The following is an 18,616-nucleotide window of genomic DNA, read 5'->3' on the forward strand; positions in this document are numbered from 1 at the left end:
CATTTTTATGACCAATTTGTGCAGAAATCCATATCATTCCAAAGGGTTCACATACTTTTTCTTGCAACTGTATGTTGGTCCCATGTTCATATGTGTCCACATTGTTGAGAAAAATGATGTTTTACTATATGCAAATGAGCCTCTGGGAGCAACAGAGGCGTTGCCATTACACCTAGCGACTCATCTCTCTGCAGCTGCCGCTCCCTCTCCACCTTGATTGACTTTAGGAGTTTATTTACTCTTAGAGGGTTCCTTGAGCTTTCCAAGCCTCTGAACTGCACTGATGATTCAGGGGTTGCATCATTATTGCAGTTACTGTTTAATCTTGTTAGGCTGCCCCCTGACAATTTGGTTCAACAGGAATCTGTCCAGCAGGGCAGATTACCAGTCCATGTCTGTATGAGGGACAGGGATAATACCTTCAGTTTTATACGATAGGAATAATGCATAGAAAATGTTGTCCTACACACAGTGATATCTCAGTACTGGAAAAAACAACAATGGGACTCAAAAGCTTTCCATGCAAAATTCTTTCCACCCCTTACAAATCCATAGTCTACACCTTAGCCCTAAAGGCCTCCTAAGTAGATGAAAATGGATGATTTCAAGTTCCAACCAAAACAATTATTCGTTGGAGGAAATTTTACAACGAATAATCATTTTAGCTGACTGATGACAGACCACTGTCATGGCTGAAGTCGGCCAGGTTGATAAAAGATCCTATTCTGAAAGAACTTTTCTTGAAAAATCATTCATTCATCACCCAATGTACGGCCAGATTGAACATGTAACGTCAAATTTGGACTAAAATATGCATGGCTGTGTCTGTGACATGATGGTTCACCAGATGATTTTTTGTTCAAATATCAACCAACTTCCATCTTGTGTATGGCCACCTTTAATTGTTGGGCACCATAACAGCTGCTCTGCCTGCTACTCTTGTAGTTACACCCATGCACAAAACACTCATGCCCAGTCTACAATAGAGATGTCCCGAACTATTCGCCGGCGAATAGTTCCCGCCGAACATAGCTTGTTCGCGTTCGCCGCGGCGGGCGAACATATGCGATGTTCGGTCCGCCCCTATACGTCATCATTGAGCAAACTTTGACCCTGTACCTCACAGTCAGCAGACACATTCCAGCCAATCAGCATACCCTCCCTCCCAGACCCTCCCACCTCCTATCAAATAGCAAGGACAGCATCCATTTTAGGGACAGCATCCATCTTAGATTCATTCTGAAGCTGCAGTGTCACAAATTTGACTAAGTTGTAATCGCAATGCGATTAATACAGGTTATATTAATCGCTTAGCGAATTCAACTTAGAGCTGGGTTCCCAATGGTTGTATTGCTAGAATATAACGAAGATTGAGAATATAGTGCTATAATCGTTATATTCGGAATCGTCAATTCTAGCAATACAACCATTAGGAACTCAGATCTAAGTTGTAATCGCAATGCGATTAATACAGGTGTCACCCCTGCCCCCCCCCTTCCCCGAAGCCATAATAAAGAGATAAAGAGAAAAAAAAAAAGTCACTAAATCAGCTCCAATCAGATATCTGCATAGACCCAGAGTCTTGGTCTATGTGCAGATATCTGATTGGAGCTGACTTCTTATTTTCTCTTTTGCACATAAACGTTTAAACTATATTCCTTAGTAAAAATGACCAGTCCACGCCATGTGGGTCTATATTTATGAGGGCCCCCCTGAGCAAAGATTAGTAAATGTGGCCGGGTGGCCCCAGCCCACAGTTCAACCCAACCCCTTATGTCTCCTGGCCGGGGGCCGTCTCTATAATAATCCACAGTAATTTATGAATGGGGTTAGGTTATTAACTTATTATTATTGGGGTATTATTAAAATAATTTGGTCTATAAAGTCAGAGCCGCTCTACCTACCTCCTCCTCCCGGCACCAGAGACTCCTGCAGGGCAGCTGCCGCGGTGCCCCACCACTCACCAGGCTGCAGTGAGTCACACCCCCGTCCCCCTTTACCACGTGACGGCGAGACCAATACAACCATTATGAACTCAGACCTAAGTTGTAATCGCAATGCGATTAATACAGGTTATATTAATCGCATTGCGAATTCAACTTAGAGCTGGGTTCCGAATGGTTGTATTGCTAGGATATAACGAAGATTAAGAATATAGTGCTATATTCGTTATATTCGTCAATTCTAGCAATACAACCATTAGGATCTCAGATCTAAGTTGTAATCGCAATGCGATTAATGCAGGTTATATTAATCGCATTGTGAATTCAACTTACTACACTCTGCGTCAACTACGTAATTTTCCATGGGAGTTTTGCCATGCATCCCCCTCCGGCATGCCACAGTCCAGGTGTTAGTCCCCTTGAAACAACTTTTCCATCACTATTGTGGCGAGAAAGAGTCCCTGTGGGTTTTAAAATTCGCCTGTCTATTGAAGTCTATGGTGGTTCGCCCGGTTCGCCCGTTCGCGAACATTTGCGGAAATTCGCGTTCGCCATTCGCGAACTGAAAATTTTATGTTCGCGACATCTCTAGTCTACAATAGCCATCCATGATGAAAAAGGGAGAAAAAAAAAAGAGAAAGAATACATCACCGTCAACCATCGTAATTTAGCTTTATTTTACCACCTCCCAAAGATACACTAAGCCATTTCTAACCCTCCGGGGAGACCAATCATATCTGGTATCTCTTCATTAACATGCAATTTTTCACATTATGTACACATCCTACTACAGAAGTATGTGATCGAACTACCATCCTACCTGAAAGATTCACCGGACCTAATATCTCTCCTCAAAGACATTGAATGGCAAGATTCGTACACCTGGATGACACTGGATGTCTCTGCGCTCTACTCAAATATTCCACACCTAGCAGGTAGAGAAGCAATAAAATACTTCCTCCAACAGGATGCAACAATACCCACCTCACAGAGCCGATTTGTACTGGAAGCAATAGATTTAATCTTAACCCATAATACCTTCACATTCGAAAACAAAATATTTAAACAAATCATGGGTACAGCTATGGGCATGCGTTTTGCGCCAAGTTTCGCGAACCTGTACATGGGTCTCTTTGAAAATCAATATATATTTACAACAAACTTATCTGGACCGACAAGATAATACTGTATAAACGATACATTGACGAGCTACTAATTATTTGGAATGGTAATGCAAACGAGGCTATGGATTTCGCCACACATTTAAATAACAATACGTTTAACCTTACATTTACAGTCAATCACTCCACTACAGCCATAGAATATCTAGAACTAATTCTTTTTTCTAAAGGTAAATCTGTTCAAACCAAAACTTTCTTCAAAAAAGTCGATGGCAACAGCTATCTAGATTACAAAAGCTCTCATCATAAAAAATGGAAAAACAACATACCCCATGCCAATTTAAACAAAGACCGCTGGAATATAGTCAACGGTTACAGTAAACATGGGGTCTCCAGACATTTCCTTCAAGTCCACGACAAAGACCCCACCAAATTTACCGAATACCCACACGAACCGCTTTCAAAAACGTAGACGCAAAGAAATGTACTGGAAATTCAAGCTACAGACTATAGAACCGTACGGCCTCAACGAATCACTTGAAAGTAACTGCTTCTAACAGCCATCACATCTAGTCAGATTATTATAGTTCAGCATCAGTTCCCAACATCCACCCATACAAAAAAACTGAGTTTACCAAAATTTGCCAATTTATCAAATTCAGAAATTAATAAATTATCGATTTCCTCATTTTTTTTTCTTCTCCCTCTCACAGCAATCATCAGTAAACAGATAGTTCATCCTCATCACCATTTCATCTAACCAAATTTGATCATCTCCATCCTATCACCAATTTTATACATTTCCTCCATTCCTTTCATCCCTTCAAATCTATCATCATCAGCCATTTGCAATACCAGTCACCACCCATTCATATTGTCAACCTTCCCCCTATACATTATTGCACATCGCCAATTTTCCTTATTCTTCATGGTTTCCCTTCCCCTTTCCAAAATCTACACCATCAGTCACTCATAATAACAGTTACCATTCATTCATACAATTATCATCCTGTTTATATACCACCAATGTCATGCATTCACTTCATTTGTCCAATATCCATTACTAATAGTGATGGGCGAACATCTGCCGGGACGGTTCGTGATCAAATATTCGCGAACCGCAAGTTCGCGGCGGGTCCCATTCATTTTAATGGCAGGCGAACCTGAAAAACCTTCAGCTCATATTTGCAGCCAAGAAATAATTACTAGAAGTGCACACATAGTCCCACAACATGGACAGTGACATACCAGATGTATTATTCGAATTTGCGATCTCCATTCATTATTTTTTTCAATGCGAAATATCGGCAATATAATTTTCGCGTACGTGCATGCGCAAATGCACTATACAGGGAGTGCAGAATTATTAGGCAAGTTGTATTTTTGAGGATTAATTTTATTATTGAACAACAACCATGTTCTCAATGAACCCAAAAAACTCATTAATATCAAAGCTGAATATTTTTGGAAGTAGTTTCTAGTTTGTTTTTAGTTTTAGCTATTTTAGGGGGATATCTGTGTGTGCAGGTGACTATTACTGTGCATAATTATTAGGCAACTTAACAAAAAACAAATATATACCCATTTCAATTATTTATTTTTACCAGTGAAACCAATATAACATCTCAACATTCACAAATATACATTTCTGACATTCAAAAACAAAACAAAAACAAATCAGTGACCAATATAGCCACCTTTCTTTGCAAGGACACTCAAAAGCCTGCCATCCATGGATTCTGTCAGTGTTTTGATCTGTTCACCATCAACATTGCGTGCAGCAGCAACCACAGCCTCCCAGACACTGTTCAGAGAGGTGTACTGTTTTCCCTCCTTGTAAATCTCACATTTGATGATGGACCACAGGTTCTCAATGGGGTTCAGATCAGGTGAACAAGGAGGCCATGTCATTAGATTTTCTTCTTTTATACCCTTTCTTGCCAGCCACGCTGTGAAGTACTTGGACGCGTGTGATGGAGCATTGTCCTGCATGAAAATCATGTTTTTCTTGAAGGATGCAGACTTCTTCCTGTACCACTGCTTGAAGAAGGTGTCTTCCAGAAACTGGCAGTAGGACTGGGAGTTGAGCTTGACTCCATCCTCAACCCGAAAAGGCCCCACAAGCTCATCTTTGATGATACCAGCCCAAACCAGTACTCCACCTCCACCTTGCTGGCGTCTGAGTCGGACTGGAGCTCTCTGCCCTTTACCAATTCAGCCACGGGCCCATCCATCTGGCCCATCAAGACTCACTCTCATTTCATCAGTCCATAAAACCTTAGAAAAATCAGTCTTGATGTTTCAGCTTGTGTGTCTTGTTCAGTGGTGGTCGTCTTTCAGCCTTTCTTACCTTGGCCATGTCTCTGAGTATTGCACACCTTGTGCTTTTGGGCACTCCAGTGATGTTGCAGCTCTGAAATATGGCCAAACTGGTGGCAAGTGGCATCTTGGCAGCTGCACGCTTGACTTTTCTCAGTTCATGGGCAGTTATTTTGCGCCTTGGTTTTTCCACACGCTTCTTGCGACCCTGTTGACTATTTTGAATGAAACGCTTGATTGTTCGATGATCACGCTTCAGAAGCTTTGCAATTTTAAGAGTGCTGCATCCCTCTGCAAGATATCTCACTATTTTTGACTTTTCTGAGCCTGTCAAGTCCTTCTTTTGACCCATTTTGCCAAAGGAAAGGAAGTTGCCTAATAATTATGCACACCTAATATAGGGTGTTGATGTCATTAGACCACACCCCTTCTCATTACAGAGATGCACATCACCTAATATGCTTAATTGGTAGTAGGCTTTCGAGCCTATACAGCTTGGAGTAAGACAACATGCATAAAGAGGATGATGTGGTCAAAATACTCATTTGCCTAATAATTCTGCACTCCCTGTACAGTACCCAAATGCACTATAAAGAAAGTATATTGGTATATAACACCCCGCTTCAATCAGTTTTTTGGGGGTCGACTGGTATATCACACCAGTAGAAATTATTTGTTCCAATAACGCTTGTCCCTCTACACTGCGTGCAGAATTATTAGGCAAATGAGTATTTTGACCACATCATCCTCTTTATGCATGTTGTCTTACTCCAAGCTGTATAGGCTCGAAAGCCTACTACCAATTAAGCATATTAGGTGATGTGCATCTCTGTAATGAGAAGGGGTGTGGTCTAATGACATCAACACCCTATATTAGGTGTGCATAGTTATTAGGCAACTTCCTTTCCTTTGGCAAAATGGGTCAAAAGAAGGACTTGACAGGCTCAGAAAAGTCAAAAATAGTGAGATATCTTGCAGAGGGATGCAGCACTCTTAAAATTGCAAAGCTTCTGAAGCGTGATCATCGAACAATCAAGCGTTTCATTCAAAATAGTCAACAGGGTCGCAAGAAGCGTGTGGAAAAACCAAGGCGCAAAATAACTGCCCATGAACTGAGAAAAGTCAAGCGTGCAGCTGCCAAGATGCCACTTGCCACCAGTTTGGCCATATTTCAGAGCTGCAACATCACTGGAGTGCCCAAAAGCGCAAGGTGTGCAATACTCAGAGACATGGCCAAGGTAAGAAAGGCTGAAAGACGACCACCACTGAACAAGACACACAAGCTGAAACGTCAAGACTGGGCCAAGAAATATCTCAAGACTGATTTTTCTAAGGTTTTATGGACTGATGAAATGAGAGTGAGTCTTGATGGGCCAGATGGATGGGCCCGTGGCTGGATTGGTAAAGGGCAGAGAGCTCCAGTCCGACTCAGACGCCAGCAAGGTGGAGGTGGAGTACTGGTTTGGGCTGGTATCATCAAAGATGAGCTTGTGGGGCCTTTTTGGGTTGAGAATGGAGTCAAGCTCAACTCCCAGTCCTACTGCCAGTTTCTGGAAGACACCTTCTTCAAGCAGTGGTACAGGAAGAAGTCTGCATCCTTCAAGAAAAACATGATTTTCATGCAGGACAATGCTCCATCACACGCGTCCAAGTACTCCACAGCGTGGCTGGCAAGAAAGGGTATAAAAGAAGAAAATCTAATGACATGGCCTCCTTGTTCACCTGATCTGAACCCCATTGAGAACCTGTGGTCCATCATCAAATGTGAGATTTACAAGGAGGGAAAACAGTACACCTCTCTGAACAGTGTCTGGGAGGCTGTGGTTGCTGCTGCACGCAATGTTGATGGTGAACAGATCAAAACACTGACAGAATCCATGGATGGCAGGCTTTTGAGTGTCCTTGCAAAGAAAGGTGGCTATATTGGTCACTGATTTGTTTTTGTTTTGTTTTTAAATGTCAGAAATGTATATTTGTGAATGTTGAGATGTTATATTGGTTTCACTGGTAAAAATAAATAATTGAAATGAGTATATATTTGTTTTTTGTTAAGTTGCCTAATAATTATGCACAGTAATAGTCACCTGCGCACACAGATATCCCCCTAAAATAGCTAAAACTAAAAACAAACTAAAAACTACTTCCAAAAATATTCAGCTTTGATATTAATGAGTTTTTTGGGTTCATTGAGAACATGGTTGTTGTTCAATAATAAAATTAATCCTCAAAAATACAACTTGCCTAATAATTCTGCACTCCCTGTATATACCTGCAGTATCGCAGAAGAACCGCACACAACTGCCGCACAATACAAATGCACTATAATATACTTTCTAACATAGAAAGTATATTATAACATTGTACAAGGAAGGCAATCCATTAGAATATACATAAAGATAAAACGTAACTTTAATAATGTTACTATGAGGGTCCATTCACACTTCCGTAAAACACGGACACCGGCAATGTGCATTCCGCAATTTACTGCACATCACCGGCACTATAATAGAGAATGCCTAATCTTGTCTGCAATTGCGAACAAGAATAGGACATGTTCTATTTTTTTGCAGAAACGAAGGCACGGATGCGGAAGTGCGGATCCGCAAATGCGGATGTGGATCCGCAAATGCGGATGCGGACAGCACATTCCGGCCCCATTGTAAATGAATGGGTCTGCACCGGTTCCGCAAAATTGCGGATGGATGCGGACCCATTTTGCGGACGTGGACCCATTTTGCGGCACTAAATCAGGTGCTCGGCGGCACCAAATCAGAAACCATATGTCCTACCACAATCCGGGGGGTTCCAGTGCACATCCATGAATCCCGGAGGGAAAGCAAAAAACATCTATCCCTGGGCTAGATGATGATGTGGTATTGAAGGACAGGGTGGGCAAAGAACTGTCCCTGATATTGCCCTACAGGGGGGTGCTATTCTGGCCCTGATAGCCTAACTACAGAGCACCTGCCCTGATAAGAGCGACCCCGTCCGGAACCTTACCTTATATAAAAATGGCCCTAGTAAGCCCCTAGCCCCTAGGCCCCTGACTTCCAGGTGATCACTATATAGATCTATGTGTTTTTGACTCATTATAAAAGTATATTATAAGTATATTGCACCCCTCTGTGTATTACACCTATCGATAGCACACCTATACCAGTCCTTAACCACCTCCGGACCGCCTAACGCAGATTCGTGTTCCGGAGGTGGCAGCGCTGCGCACAGTCACGCATATACGCGTCATCTCGCGAGACGCGAGATTTCCTGTGAACGCGCGCACACAGGAATGGAAGGTAAGAGAGTTGATCTCCAGCCTGCCAGCGGCGATCGTTCGCTGGCAGGCTGGAGATGTGTTTTTTTTAACCCCTAACAGGTATATTAGACGCTGTTTTGATAACAGCGTCTAATATACCTGCTACCTGGTCCTCTGGTGGTCCCCTTTGTTTGGATCGACCACCAGAGGACACAGGCAGCTCTGTAATATGTTGCACCAAGCACCACTACACTACACCCCCCCCTGTCACTTATTAACCCCTTATTCACCCTTGATCACCCCTGATCACCCCATATAGACTCCCTGATCACCCCCCTGTCATTGATTACCCCCCTGTCATTGATCAACCCCCTGTAAAGCTCCATTCAGATGTCCGCATGATTTTTACGGATCCACTGATAGATGGATTGGATCCACAAAACGCATACGGACGTCTGAATGGAGCCTTACAGGGGCGTCATCAATGACTGTGGTGATCACCCCATATAGACTCCCTGATCACCCCCCTGTCATTGATTACCCCCCTGTCATTGATCAACCCCCTGTAAAGCTCCATTTAGATGTCCGCATGATTTTTACGGATCCACTGATAGATGGATCGGATCCGCAAAACGCATACGGACGTCTGAATGGAGCCTTACAGGGGCGTGATCAATGACTGTGGTGATCACCCCATATAGACTCCCTGATCACCCCCCTGTCATTGATTATCCCCCTGTCATTGATCAACCCCCTGTAAAGCTCCATTCAGATGTCCGCATGATTTTACGGATCCACTGATAGATGGATCGGATCCGCAAAACACATACAGGCGTCTCCCTGGAGCCTTCCAGGGGGGGTGATCACCCCATATAGACTCTCTGATCACCCCCCCTGTCATTGATCACCCCCCCTGTCATTGATCACCCCCCTGTCATTGATCACCCCCCTGTCATTGATCACCCCTCTGTAAGACTCCATTCAGACATTTCTTTGGCCCAAGTTAGCGGAATTATTTTTTTTTTTTCTTACAAAGTCTCATATTCCACTAACTTGTGTCAAAAAATAAAATCTCACATGAACTCACCATACCCCTCACGGAATCCAAATGCGTAAAATATTTTAGACATTTATATTCCAGACTTCTTCTCACGCTTTAGGGCCCCTAGAATGCCAGGGCAGTATAAATACCCCACATGTGACCCCATTTCGGAAAGAAGACACCCCCAGGTATTCCGTGAGGGGCATATTGAGTCCATGAAAGATTGAAATTTTTGTCCCAAGTTAGCGGAAAGGAAGACTTTGTGAGAAAAAAATAAAAAATATCAATTTCCGCTAACTTGTGCCCAAAAAAAAAAATTTCTATGAACTCGCCATGCCCCTCATTGAATACCTTGGGGTGTCTTCTTTCCAAAATGGGGTCACATGTGGGGTATTTATACTGCCCTAGCATTCTAGGGGCCCCAAAGCGTGAGAAGAAGTCTGGTATCCAAATGTCTAAAAATGCCCTCCTAAAAGGAATTTGGGCACCTTTGCGCATCTAGGCTGCAAAAAAGTGTCACACATCTGGTATCGCCGTACTCAGGAGAAGTTGGGGAATGTGTTTTGGGGTGTCATTTTACATATACCCATGCTGGGTGAGAGAAATATCTTGGTCAAATGCCAACTTTGTATAAAAAAATGGGAAAAGTTGTCATTTGCCAAGATATTTCTCTCACCCAGCATGGGTATATGTAAAATGACACCCCAAAACACATTCCCCAACTTCTCCTGAATACGGCGATACCACATGTGTGATACTTTTTTGCAGCCTAGGTGGGCAAAGGGGCCCATATTCCAAAGAGCACCTTTAGGATTTCACAGGTCATTTACCTACTTACCACACATTAGGGCCCCTGGAAAATGCCAGGGCAGTATAACTACCCCACAAGTGACCCCATTTTGGAAAGAAGACACCCCAAGGTATTCCGTTAGGGGCATGGCGAGTTCCTAGAATTTTTTATTTTTTGTCACAAGTTAGTGGAAAATGATGATTTTCTTTTTTTTTTCTTACAAAGTCTCATATTCCACTAACTTGTGACAAAAAATAAAAACTTCCATGAACTCACTATGCCCATCAGCGAATACCTTGGGGTGTCTTCTTTCCAAAATGGGGTCACTTGTGGGGTAGTTATACTGCCCTGGCATTCTAGGGGCCCAAATGTGTGGTAAGGAGTTTGAAATCAAATTCTGTAAAAAATGACCAGTGAAATCCGAAAGGTGCTCTTTGGAATATGGGCCCCTTTGCCCACCTAGGCTGCAAAAAAGTGTCACACATCTGGTATCTCCGTATTCAGGAGAAGTTGGGGAATGTGTTTTGGGGTGTCATTTTACATATACCCATGCTGGGTGAGAGAAATATCTTGGCAAAAGACAACTTTTCCCATTTTTTTTATACAAAGTTGTCTTTTGCCAAGATATTTCTCTCACCCAGCATGGGTATATGTAAAATGACACCCCAAAACACATTCCCCAACTTCTCCTGAATATGGAAATACCACATGTGTGACACTTTTTTGCAGCCTAGGTGGGCAAAGGGGCCCATATTCCAAAGAGCACCTTTCGGATTTCACTGGCCATTTTTTACAGAATTTGATTTCAAACTCCTTACCACACATTTTGGCCCCTAGAATGCCAGGGCAGTATAACTACCCCACAAGTGACCCCATTTTAGAAAGAAGACATCCCAAGGTATTCGCTGATGGGCATAGTGAGTTCATGGAAGTGTCACAGCCAGACAGCTGAGAAGCGCTCACAGGAGCTTCTCAGATCCTCCTCCTTGAATTTCTTTGTTTTGGTTTAGTTTCTCATCTCGTTAGTCTATCTCAGCTGTCATGCAGTTAGACTGATCGCTACCCTTTAAGTTCCTCCCCATAATGCAGTAGTGTGCGGCTGATACAACTTCCTGGAGTGTGTGTGCATGTTGTTCCCAGTTCCCTGTTCCCAGTCGTCAGTCGTCATTCGTTTGCAAGATAAGTGCTGTTTATGTATTTATTTTGTCTTTTCTGGATCCAGGTGACCCTGACTCCCTCCGTGTCAGTGTAGGGAGCCGGTGGTTGTGTCCCTTCACTATTGTAGGGTCTTCAGGTAATAGATAGCCGAGGAACGTGGATATGCGGCCATCCACCTTTGGGGTGTTCGCATAGGCTGAGCAGTGAGGGAGAGCGGCAGGTCTATTGCAGGGGTCTCCCTTTGTTCCTTAGTTGTGGATCCAGAGAGACATTGTTTATATGGTATTGTCTTGTTTCCTGTACACCATCCGTGACATTATCAGCCGCCAAAACCGTCTCAAGCATGGATCCGGTTTCACTTTTGGCTGAACGCTTTCAGGGTCTTTCTTTGGAGGTAGCTGATCTCCGTAAGACTTTTTCTCAGTTTCAAGTGACCGGTTCAGCTTGCGTTCATGGAGTTTGTGCTGAGCCTAAGATCTCGCTCCCGGATACGTTCTCCGGGGATAGTGAGAATTTTGTGCGTTTTAGAGAGGCTTGCAAACTCCATTTTCTCCTTCTTCCCCATTCTTCTGGTGATGAAGAACGGAGGGTGGGGATCATTATATCGCTGCTCAGGGGTAACGCTCAGTCCTGGGCCTTTTCGCTGCCGGAGGGGGCACGGCCCCTTCGTTCAGTGGATGAATTCTTTTTAGCCCTGGGTCAGATATATGATGATCCGGATCGTATTGCTCTGGCTGAGTCTAGACTACGTCTGTTATGCCAGGGTAAACAATCTGCAGAGATATACTGTTCAGAATTTCGGAGATGGGCAGCAGATACGGGTTGGAATGATGCTGCACTCCGAAGTCAATTTTGCTATGGTCTTTCAGAGGGATTGAAAGATGCATTTGCCTTTCATGAAAGACCTACCTCCTTGGATTCTGCTATGTCTCAGGCTGTTCGTATTGACAGGCGTCTTAGAGAGAGAGGAGAGATCTCTCCTTCCTGTCATACTCAGTCCCGGGACAGTGCAGCGGTCTCATTCTGTGCACAGGGGTCTCAGTCGCTGTCATGCCTTCTGAGCAGGAGTCCATGCAGCTGGGGTTGATTGCCTCTGACAATAGAAGATTCAGCCCGCAGGGGAGGGTTTGTTTTTGTTGTGGAGGTATAAATCATCTGGCAAATGTTTGTCCCTCTAGGAGATTCAGGCAGTTTTCTGGGAGTAATAAAGAGACAAAAAGGAAAAAATCTTTTAAAAATGTTCCGTCTGTTACTATTGGCAGGGTTGAGGCGGAAATTGAAGGTTTTCCGTTTGCTTGTAGTTCCCGTTTTGTCCTGCCTGCTAGGGTGGCGCTAGAGAGCAAGAGCATTTTTTGTGAGATTTTTGTGGATAGTGGAGCAGCTGTCAACCTCATTTATAATCAATTTGCAATAACTCATGGTTTCCAGGTATGCACTTTGGGAAAGGATATTCCTGTTTTTGCTATTGATTCAGCTCCACTTTCTCAGAAATCATTAAAGGGCATAGTTCACAATATCCGTTTAATTGTGAGTGATGCTCATGTTGAGGATGTGTCATGTTTCGTCCTTAGCGGTTTGCCTACTCCTCTAGTGTTGGGGCTACCCTGGCTCACTAAACATAACCCCACCATTGATTGGCAAGCGAGGCAAATAAATGGTTGGAGTAACTTTTGCAGAGAGAATTGCCTCATAACATCTGTTTCTGAGGTTTCTACTAAGACTGTACCACCTTTCCTCTCTTAATTTTTGGATGTCTTCTCTGAGAGTGGAGTTCAGGGTTTGCCTCCGCACAGGGAGTATGATTGCCCTATTTATCTCATCCCAGGCGCCAAGCTGCCTAAATCTCGTTTATACAATCTCTCCCAACCTGAGAGGGTCGCTATGCGGGCTTATATCTCTGAGAGTCTGAGAAAAGGACACATACGACCCTCGAAGTCACCTGTTGCCGCTGGTTTTTTCTTTGTTAAGAAAAAAGATGGTTCTTCAAGACCTTGTCTGGATTTCAGGGAGCTGAACAGTATCACTATTCGTGATCCTTATCCGCTTCCTCTGATCCCGGACCTGTTTAACCAGGTTGTTGGGGCTAAAGTCTTTTCCAAATTAGACCTAAGAGGGGCATACAACCTGGTTAGGGTCAGAGAAGGAGACGAATGGAAGACGGCTTTCAATACCCCTGAGGGCCATTTTGAGAATTTGGTTATGCCTTTTGGTTTGATGAATGCCCCAGCCGTTTTTCAGCATTTCGTCAACAGCATTTTTTATAATTTAATGGGAAAATTTGTATTAGTGTATTTGGATGACATTTTGATTTTTTCTCCTGATTTCAAGACTCATAAGGAACACTTACGTCAGGTCTTGCTCATCCTGCGGGAGAATAAATTATACGCGAAACTGGAAAAATGTGTGTTTGCGGTTCCAGAAATCCAATTTCTGGGGTTTCTTGTCTCCGCTTCTGGTTTTCGCATGGACCCCGAGAAGGTCCGCCCTGTGCTTGAGTGGGAGCTTCCTGAGATTTAGAAGGCGCTGATGCGTTTTTTGGGCTTTGCCAATTATTACAGGAAATTTATTTTAAATTATTCCTCTGTTGTTAAACCACTCACTGATATGACCAGAAAGGGGGTAGATTTTTCTTCCTGGTCGGTAGAGGCGCGTAAGGCCTTTTCTAATATCAAGGAGAGTTTTGCTTCCGCTCCCATCCTAGTACAACCTGATATTTCGTTACCCTTCATAGTTGAGGTTGATGCTTCTGAGGTAGGGGTGGGTGCGGTCTTGTCTCAGGGTTCCTCTCCTGCCAAATGGCAACCGTGTGCCTTTTTCTCACAGAAACTCTCCTCCGCAGAGAGAAATTATGATGTGGGAGATAGGGAATTGTTGGCCATCAAGTTGGCTTTTGAGGAATGGCGCCATTGGCTAGAGGGAGCCAGACACCCTATTACCGTGTTTACTGACCATAAAAATCTGGCCTACTTGGAGTCAGCCAAGCGTCTGAACCCGAGACAAGCCAGATGGTCTTTGTTCTTTTCAAGGTTTAATTTTGTTGTTACGTTCCGCCCTGGGGTTAAGAATGTGAAGGCAGATGCCCTCTCACGTTGTTTTCCGGGAGGTGGGAATTTTGAAGACCCGGGTCCCATTTTGGCTGAAGGTGTGGTGGTCTCTGCTCTTTTTCCTGAATTGGAGGCAGAGGTGCAGGCAGCCTAGTCAGAAGCTCCTGATCTTTGTCCTCCTGGGAGGTTGTTTGTGCCTCTCGCTTTGAGACACAAGATTTTTAAAGAACACCACGACACGGTCCTTGCTGGGCACCCGGGGGCAAGAGCCACACTGGATCTCATCGCTCGGAGATTCTGGTGGCCTGCGCTTCGTAAGTCGGTTGAGGGTTTTGTGGCAGCTTGCGAGACTTGCGCTCGTGCCAAGGTCCCTCATTCACGGCCATCAGGTCCTCTCCTTCCTTTGCCCATTCCTTCCCGTCCTTGGACACATCTGTCCATGGACTTCATAACGGACTTGCCTCGTTCCTCAGGGAAGTCTGTGATTCTGGTGGTGGTGGACCGTTTTAGCAAAATGGTGCATTTTATCCCTTTTCCTGGTTTGCCCAATGCTAAGACGCTGGCGCAGGCATTAATTGACCACATTGTCAAATTGCATGGGATTCCTTCCGACATAGTCTCTGATAGGGGCACGCAGTTTGTTTCCAGATTCTGGAAGGCCTTCTGTTCTCGCTTGGGGGTTCGGTTGTCATTCTCTTCTGCTTTCCATCCGCAGTCGAATGGCCAGACAGAGCGCGTCAATCAGAATCTGGAGACATATCTGCGCTGTTTTGTGGCGGAGAATCAGGAGGATTGGTGTTCTTTTTTGTCCCTTGCTGAGTTTGCTTTAAATAACCGTCATCAGGAGTCCTCTGATAAGTCACCATTTTTTGGTGCACATGGGTTCCATCCGCAGTTTGGGACTTTCTCGGGAGAGGGCTCTTCTGGTTTGCCTGATGAGGACAGATTCTCCTCGTCTTTGTCATCTATTTGGCAAAAGATTCAGGATAATCTAAAGAGCATGAGTGAGAGATATAAGCGTGTGGCGGATAAGAGACGTGTGCCTGGTCCGGACCTGAATGTTGGTGATCTGGTGTGGTTGTCTACCAAGAATATCAAATTGAAGGTTCCCTCCTGGAAGTTGGGTCCTAGGTTTATTGGGCCTTACAAGATCCTGTCTGTCATCAATCCTGTTGCCTACCGTCTTGATCTTCCTCAGACTTGGAAGATCCATAATGTTTTTCATAAGTCCTTATTGAAACCTTATGTTCAACCTATTGTACCCTCGCCTTTGCCTCCTCCTCCGATTATGGTTGATGGAAATCTTGAATTTCAGGTCTCTAGGATTGTGGATTCTCGTCTTGTCCGCGGTTCCCTCCAGTACCTCGTTCATTGGGAGGGTTATGGTCCTGAGGAGAGGATGTGGGTCCCAGTGACGGACATTAAGGCCTCTCGTCTCATCAGGGCTTTCCATAGGTCCCATCCTGAGAAAATGGGCACTGAGTGTCCGGAGTCCACTCCTAGAGGGAGGGGTACTGTCACAGCCAGACAGCTGAGAAGCGCTCACAGGAGCTTCTCAGATCCTCCTCCTTGAATTTCTTTGTTTTGGTTTAGTTTCTCATCTCGTTAGTCTATCTCAGCTGTCATGCAGTTAGACTGATCGCTACCCTTTAAGTTCCTCCCCATAATGCAGTAGTGTGCGGCTGATACAACTTCCTGGAGTGTGTGTGCATGCTGTTCCCAGTTCCCTGTTCCCAGTCGTCAGTCGTCATTCGTTTGCAAGATAAGTGCTGTTTATGTATTTATGATTTTGTCTTTTCTGGATCCAGGTGACCCTGACTCCCTCCGTGTCAGTGTAGGGAGCCGGTGGTCGTGTCCCTTCACTATTGTAGGGTCTTCAGGTAATAGATAGCCGAGGAACGTGGATATGCGGCCATCCACCTTTGGGGTGTTCGCATAGGCTGAGCAGTGAGGGAGAGCGGCAGGTCTATATGGTATTGTCTTGTTTCCTGTACACCATCCGTGACAGGAAGTTTTTATTTTTTGTCACAAGTTAGTGGAAAATGATGATTTTTTTTTTTTTTTCTTACAAAGTCTTATATTCCACTAACTTGTGACAAAAAATAAAAACTTCCATGAACTCACTATGCCCATCAGCGAATACCTTGGGGTGTCTTCTTTCCAAAATGGGGTCACTTGTGAAGTAGTTATACTGCCCTGGCATTCTAGGGGCCCAAATGTGTGGTAAGGAGTTTGAAATCAAATTCTGTAAAAAATGACCAGTGAAATCCGAAAGGTGCTCTTTGGAATATGGGCCCCTTTGCCCACCTAGGCTGCAAAAAAGTGTCACACATGTGGTATCTCCGTATTCAGGAGAAGTTGGGGAATGTGTTTTGGGGTGTCATTTTACATATACCCATGCTGGGTGAGAGAAATATCTTGGCAAAAGACAACTTTTACCATTTTTTTATACAAAGTTGTCTTTTGCCAAGATATTTTTCTCACCCAGCATGGGTATATGTAAAATGACACCCCAAAACACATTCCCCAACTTCTCCTGAATACGGAGATACCACATGTGTGACACTTTTTTGCAGCCTAGGTGGGCAAAGGGGCCCACATTCCAAAGAGCACCTTTCGGATTTCACCAGCCATTTTTTACAGAATTTGATTTCAAACTCCTTACCACACATTTGGGCCCCTAGAATGCCAGGGCAGTATAACTACCCCACAAGTGACCCCATTTTGGAAAGAAGACATCCCAAGGTATTCGCTGATGGGCATAGTGAGTTCATGGAAGCTTTTATTTTTTGTCACAAGTTAGTGGAATATGAGACTTTGTAAGAAAAAAAAAAAAATCATCATTTTCCGCTAACTTGTGACAAAAAATAAAAAGTTCTATGAACTCACTATGCCCATCAGCGAATACCTTAGGGTGTCTACTTTCCGAAATGGGGTCATTTGTGGGGTGTTTGTACTGTCTGGCCATTGTAGAACCTCAGGAGACATGACAGGTGCTCAGAAAGTCAGAGCTGCTTCAAAAAGCGGAAATTCACATTTTTGTACCATAGTTTGTAAACGCTATAACTTTTACCCAAACCATTTTTTTTTTTTACCCAAACATTTTTTTTTTATCAAAGACATGTAAAACAATAAATTTAGAGCAAAATATATATATGGATCTCGTTTTTTTTTGCAAAATTTTACAACTGAAAGTGAAAAATGTCATTTTTTTGCAAAAAAATCTTTAAATTTTGATTAATAAAAAAAAAGTAAAAATTTCAGCAGCAATGAAACACCACCAAATGAAAGCTCTATTAGTGAGAAGAAAAGGAGGTAAAATTCATTTGGGTGGTAAGTTGCATGACCGAGCAATAAACGGTGAAAGTAGTGTAGGTCAGAAGTGTAAAAAGTGGCCTGGTCTTTCAGGGTGTTTAAGCCATGGGGGCTGAGGTGGTTAAAATGACTTTTGTGGCCCTATTAGCTAGCGTTTGGTGTCCCTAACATCCTGTCCCTGCTCCACACAGCAACCTCCCCCTACACTGGCAAAACACTGAATGTAAAATGGCGGCCAGATCAGGTTTATTTATAAGGTTGGGGGTGTGTCCATGTGCTGAAATGTCTCAATTGGCTGTCCTGTACCACCTGATGGATGTGTCATGGGTCAAAGTTCTTCACAATGTAAAAGAATATGGCGGGTGCAAATATCTCCATATCTTCACATTTTCGGAGAATCGCGAACACGCAAAGTTCGCCGTGAAATGACCGCCGGGCGAACCGCAAGGCCATCTCTAATTACTATCAGTCATTCACTATACTAGCCATATATTGCCACCACTCCCCTACAGACTTATATACAGTACAGACCAAAAGTTTGGACACACCTTCTCATTCAAAGAGTTTTCTTTATTTTCATGACTATGAAGGCATCAAAACTATGAATTAACACATGTGGAATTATATACAT

Source organism: Bufo bufo, chromosome 1, assembly GCF_905171765.1.
Source record: "Bufo bufo chromosome 1, aBufBuf1.1, whole genome shotgun sequence".
Taxonomy (NCBI): domain Eukaryota; kingdom Metazoa; phylum Chordata; class Amphibia; order Anura; family Bufonidae; genus Bufo; species Bufo bufo.